Source organism: Haliotis cracherodii, unplaced genomic scaffold (genome assembly GCF_022045235.1).
Source record: "Haliotis cracherodii isolate W230 unplaced genomic scaffold, xgHalCrac1.p SCAF_30, whole genome shotgun sequence".
Taxonomy (NCBI): domain Eukaryota; kingdom Metazoa; phylum Mollusca; class Gastropoda; order Lepetellida; family Haliotidae; genus Haliotis; species Haliotis cracherodii.
In genome coordinates, this window is record NW_027266287.1 from 2,757,801 (window position 1) to 2,763,800 (window position 6,000).

Sequence of the window (6,000 nt, forward strand, 5' to 3'; positions counted from 1 at the left end):
GACGGAGCCCTCTGAATCGGCCAACCTCGTTTCTTTCCGTAACTGCTGCAGAAATGACCGCACGTCATTCGTGACCATCTCGTGTTATTCCGGGACAAGCAAGTCTACCCATAACTCCCTGTCTGACCGAGGGCGCCATTTTGGAACACAAATGTAAACAAACACTTAAACCTCGTGTAATCGATGTACACCGTGATGCTTGATTGCGATATGCTTACCTCATGTATCGATACATTGTTCTCAATCACCTCTAACACGGAAATCCCGGTCGAAATCCACCTGAGCCATCCACAACGAGGACGTCAAGTATTTCGAAAACTCGATTGGCAGACGAAGGAAGGAAGAGCAGCTTGCAGATGCTAGGTACATAGCAGGGCTTCGAGACATAATGTTCCATGATTTCTATACAGAGATCTTAAAATTGATTTAGATATTTCCCCGATCTCCATGTTACTACTGTAAACGTCAAGGGCCTTTCAGTTTTGTTGTTTTCGGAAACCCTTTGTTATTATTATGCTCAAGTGTTTGTTGTGACATGGTATTTCTTTTTGGACTTGCATAAGAGTAGGGATCCTAAACGATTGTGTAATGTTGCCTTCTGATCAATAAAAAGAAGACCACTATTAGATCTACCATTGAAAAAAGGTTCCATCCCCCCCAAAAGATTTAAATATACACTCATTGTGGGATAAATGACTTTGATAGGTGTTGAGAATTAAAGGGGCACTGATCTAACGCCATTCCCCGGACTGGTTGTTGCCTTTGTTATTGTTTTTTCCCCCGTGAGTACCCGGATGATACGCAACGCAACTGAGCGTGACCAGAGACTGGGCTACCGTCTGCAAGGACAGCTAAATAAACTTGGAGGCTGGAGGCAATATTTGTTTTACGCATTTTTGCATAAACACTGATTGGTTAACTGTGATCTATAAAGATTCGACAAAGGGTGCATGTTAAATAATTTCTTCAGCCTAAACAAACAGACAAAAAGAACGACGGAGCTCATCGGAAGTCGTCATTTGGAAATACCCCAGATGGTTATAGTTTAATACTAAAAAAAGTATCCATGCAGTGAAAGCATTTTCGGATTTCGGATTGTGTAATACGATTACTACTCCCTTGTTGTCATACACGTTTTCTCGTATAACTTACTTATATTGGAGATTTAACGTGCGCTTTCCGACTGCAAGCGTATGTCGCACACGGGCCCGGCCAGGCCATTTAATGTGTTTCCAAAAAGGGGAAAAGTGAGTTTGTGCAACCCAGGAGGGGGCTTTAAGGGTTACTTATATAGTAATTTTGAAATTTTGAGATTTGGAAAGAATGCCAAGAGTGGGTGGGGGACGAACTAAGGGAGCTGTGTGTGTTGGGTGGTTATCAAATAAGGTAGTTTTGGTTTTAATATTTTATTTGGGGTTTAAATGCGACTAATTAGTCCTGTTTTTATTAGGTATATGCCTAAGGCTTTGAATTTTTCTAATTTATTTTGTGGATTTAGGATTGATTCTAGTGTAAGTCCGGTTTTAAGATTTAGGGTGGTCTGTAGTGTTGTTCGGTGTGTTTGGTAGTGTGTGCAGTGAATGAGTACGTGTTCTGGTGTTTCTTGTTGTTTGCAATGTGGGCAGTTTCCTGTTGTGTGTAGTTTAGCTATTTTACGGTGATTATTTAGTTTGGTGTGGCCTGTTTGTAGTTTGGTAATTATTCTGTCGATTTTTTTGGATGGGTGTAGTATTTTGGGTTTATTTAGTTTTTTTTTGAGTACTTTCCTGATTTGGCTATTTGAGTTTTGGTATATATTTTGCCATTTTTTGTTAATTTTTTGTTTAGTGACACTTTTGATTTCTGATTTTGAGCTGGGTAAGTTTAAGCTTATTTCTGGGAGTTTAAGGGATAATTTTGCTGCTTTATCTGCCTTTTCATTTCCAAAGATTCCTACGTGGGCGGGGATCCAAATGAACTCTATTTGTTTACCTACCTTAGTTAAGTTGTTCGTATAACCCCACACTTGTGTATTTGTCGTCATTCACTTGATGCTCAGTTAATGAATTTATTACAGGTTCAATTAGTGGTAGCACCACTTAGATTACCTGACAAAGGTTCTCATTTGGCATTTATTGTGTCTGGGGTAATTATTCAATCTAAATCCAGGTTTGAAGTGAGGTTATGTAATATGCACGTGGCAGCCCAGCAAGAGATGAATGATCAGTTGATTTACTTTTTTTTGTAAATCAACGGATCGTTCCTAGTCATCAAAGGATTAAGAGAAAATACGTTGATTGATTAATCACTGTTATCTTGCACAGTGGATATGTCAAAAGTGAGTGTTTACATGTCTAGGTTTACTAAAACAAAGGGAATACACTCATATCATGGCGTGAAGTGCCGATGTTAAAACAACATACAATTTGTTCAAAGGGTTAACTGATAATACGTTGATTGGTTGCTCATTGTTATCAAACTCAATGGATTTTTTAGGAACCGTCGACGTAATGAAAATAGTTGTCACGTTACCTTTCTCAGCCGACCCTTGAGACTTGACACCCGAAACGATATATATCTTTTAGAATATTTGATAGTTACAGAGACACGTGACATCGAATAAGTTATTTTGTATAGCTGCAGACGAGTGGGATATTATTCCTTTGTGTGGATATTCACGGATACATTCCTCGAATAAGGAAGCTGCCTATTCATACACATAAATTTGGTAAGTTGCAATTATGGTATTTGCATTTTGTTTTCCTTCATTTGAACCGATTCGTTCTTGTTTTTCTACGTCTTGGTTGGGAAATTCTTCAATGCGCGATAGGCGTTGTTTTCACAGGTCATTTCCTTTGTAAGCGTGTATAGATTACCGTCAATTTGTAAAATGTGATTCTCTCAAGGATTTTTTAAAATTTTTGAAATGTGTAAATATTTCAGTCATTTTGACTAAAAAATCTGTCCAGATTGATTAAGACGATCAAAAGGGCCTACAAACATCACAACAGATTATTATGTAGGATTAGAAGCCAAACAACATAGAAATGTACTTTTCAACGTAACATTTTCAGTCTCTTGGTGATGACATTAAACATCAAAATGTTTGGAATTCGTTATCATAATAATACATATGGAAATGTTTTTCAGTCACTTTGTAAAATAACTGAATATTTAGACGTTTAATAAATATGTTACACATTTTGACAGTAAAAAAAATTACACACTATAAAAAAAGCAATGCTCAGGTGAAATATTTACTTTGTGTTGCAAGTCAAAATAGTGTAAACGAAAATCGCAAAATTACCAAGCAAGTGACTTATCAAAACTTCGTCACCATTACCGATGCTACCCACAAAGATGCCTACATTTCCTTATTATCTCGAAAACTGCATTTCATTTTGTTGATCAATGTGACCATACGCTCTTATTACTACCGGTATCCATAAAAGTGACTAATGCGCTTACGAATTGCGCAACAGAGGTCGCGAGATAGTCTAGATTTCTGCTCTACATCCGGGTACTCACTGGGAAAAAACAATAACAAAGGCAACAACCAGTCCCGGGGAATTGCGTTAGATCAGTGCCTCTTTAACTGTTACTTGAGTGAAAGGGGGGTAATTCTTGTATCTGTCTGTTACAGTTTGCTTATTCACCTACCTTAAAAAAATACAAAAACAGATTTTATAACCGAAATTATGCAATTAATATTTTCATGAAATATGTTTTCACCTCAGTACACAATAAGAATTACTTTGAATAATAAGAAAGCATTGTTTTATGAAAAATGAAAGACACCAAACTCTGCCGAAACAAGTCCATGGTCCACCACTGTATGGAGCTCAGGGGCGTCTGCTACACCAAAATATGATATTTCCTTACAACTATTAATGAATGACTTGGTCTTCATTACACAGTGGCCTCAGAAGAATAGTATTTAGAGTTATATCCCCTTACTTTCTTGACAACTTATTTTATAGCAGTTCATGCCTAATGCACCTCAAATGAACCCTCTGTTTGGACAATTATGCAGATAATGTAGGACTTTAAATCATACCTTCACCACACATTATGGATCTTTTTATCTTCCAAACCTAATAAAATAAAGTTACCATGGCTCATCAATTTGTGCATCCTCTCACCAAACCAGTTACCACAAAGTGCATGTTTCGAATATAAAACCTATGGTCAAATATTAAGAGTGTATTTTAACATATTAATTTTCCCAATTATCATAAAATAGAAAGTAATAAACTTGAAGTGTTTCAGAGTGGTTTCAAGAGTGATAAAAGAATATCCATATTACTATTCACTACGGTTTATTTAACTGTTATTACTTTAAGTCTATACATCATATATATGTTTCTAATGTTTGGCATAACATTTCAACATATGTTTGAAGAAAATGGCTATCAATTTACAGTGCATTTAGCATTCACTTAACTATTCATATGCCTGTGTTTCACAGCATCCTTCAAATGAAATGATTTGTTTGTTTGCTGTTTAACGCAGCACTCAACAATATTCCAGCTATATGGCGCCGGCCTCTGAATTCTCAAGTCTGGACCAGACAATCCTGTGATTAACATCATGAGCATCGATCTACGCATTTGGGATACAATGACATGCACCAATCATGTCTACGAGCCAAGCCACACAATCCCGTTAGTAGCCTCTGACGTGCATGGGTTGCTGTAGATCAACTTTAAACTGGATTTGATATTACCGTGACAACTTGAGATATATATTGGTAATCATCTAGTCAGCAAAATACTGTGAACAGGCATGTTTTAAATTTTGTACATGTTTACACAGTGTTTAGTTTTTTCAGAATTATGTCTCGATCTACATCTTCTTTTATCATGACATCATTTCTGTGAATCGAATATGCGCTCTCAACTTGATGACGTCATATATTGGATGACATTATTTTTTAGAGGGAAGTGTCCAGTGGGTTTTTCCCTATAGATGTAGCTGTGCCACACAGATAAAGGCAGTGGCAGAACGATCTCACCCAAAAGTGGGAGACATACATGAAAATCAGTATTAGGAGAAATGGTACAGATACTCGACGTGAGCATTGCGAGAATATGAGGGAAATACCAAATTTTACCCTGCACTTGTTCGTAACATGGACAAGTTTCCTTTTCTGTTTGCCATGACAATCTAATTGTTAATGTATTGCTAAGTGCATATTAATGTCTTCTCAATTATTTATAATTAACACATCTATTTTTTAAAAACCTGCATACTTCATTATTAAATACATTCCTGTATTTATGATGTTGTTCACTAAACATCCATATCATAATAAATTTAGTGACTTAGTATTATATTCAAAATGTACGTACCAAATACACACTTTTGCTTTTTCGATTTTCTAATGACTAAAAACTGTATATATACCTGTTTATACTTATAATGGTAATATTTCGGACAACGTTAAAAGGGGGAATTCCAGACAAATTATTAATAGACACTCCAGGTACGGGACCAGTTGGTACACAGTTTTGAAGTTTGCACGAGAATGGTCAAACAAGCCTGAAACAAAAACAAAGAAATTTCGAATTATTTAATAGCACAGCATAAACAGTTTCATAGACCTCAGTGTTAATTTTAACTAATTTGTTTCTCGTGCTCAATGCAAATGTTTTCAACCGAAATGTAAACACTTTTCTATCCCGGAATGGTCATAACTGTACCTACAATAAATGTATTATTATACATCTAAACTAATATTTTATATCACTATTACATTATCAAATGGTTACAAATCAATACAAAACTTACAGGGTATCTGTTACTCATATATTAAGCACTCCTCATCATATTTTGACCACATGCTGAATGTGCGATCCGTGTTGACACTTCATTTATACCCATGCAAAATAATACCGGGCATGTAATTTCCGGTTCGTTTTATTCTTTAAATTAATTAAAGCCGTTATTATTTACACATCCAAAAAAAATAATGTTGCGTGCGATCTTCCTGTTTTATTACAGTTGTATTTATCAAATGCC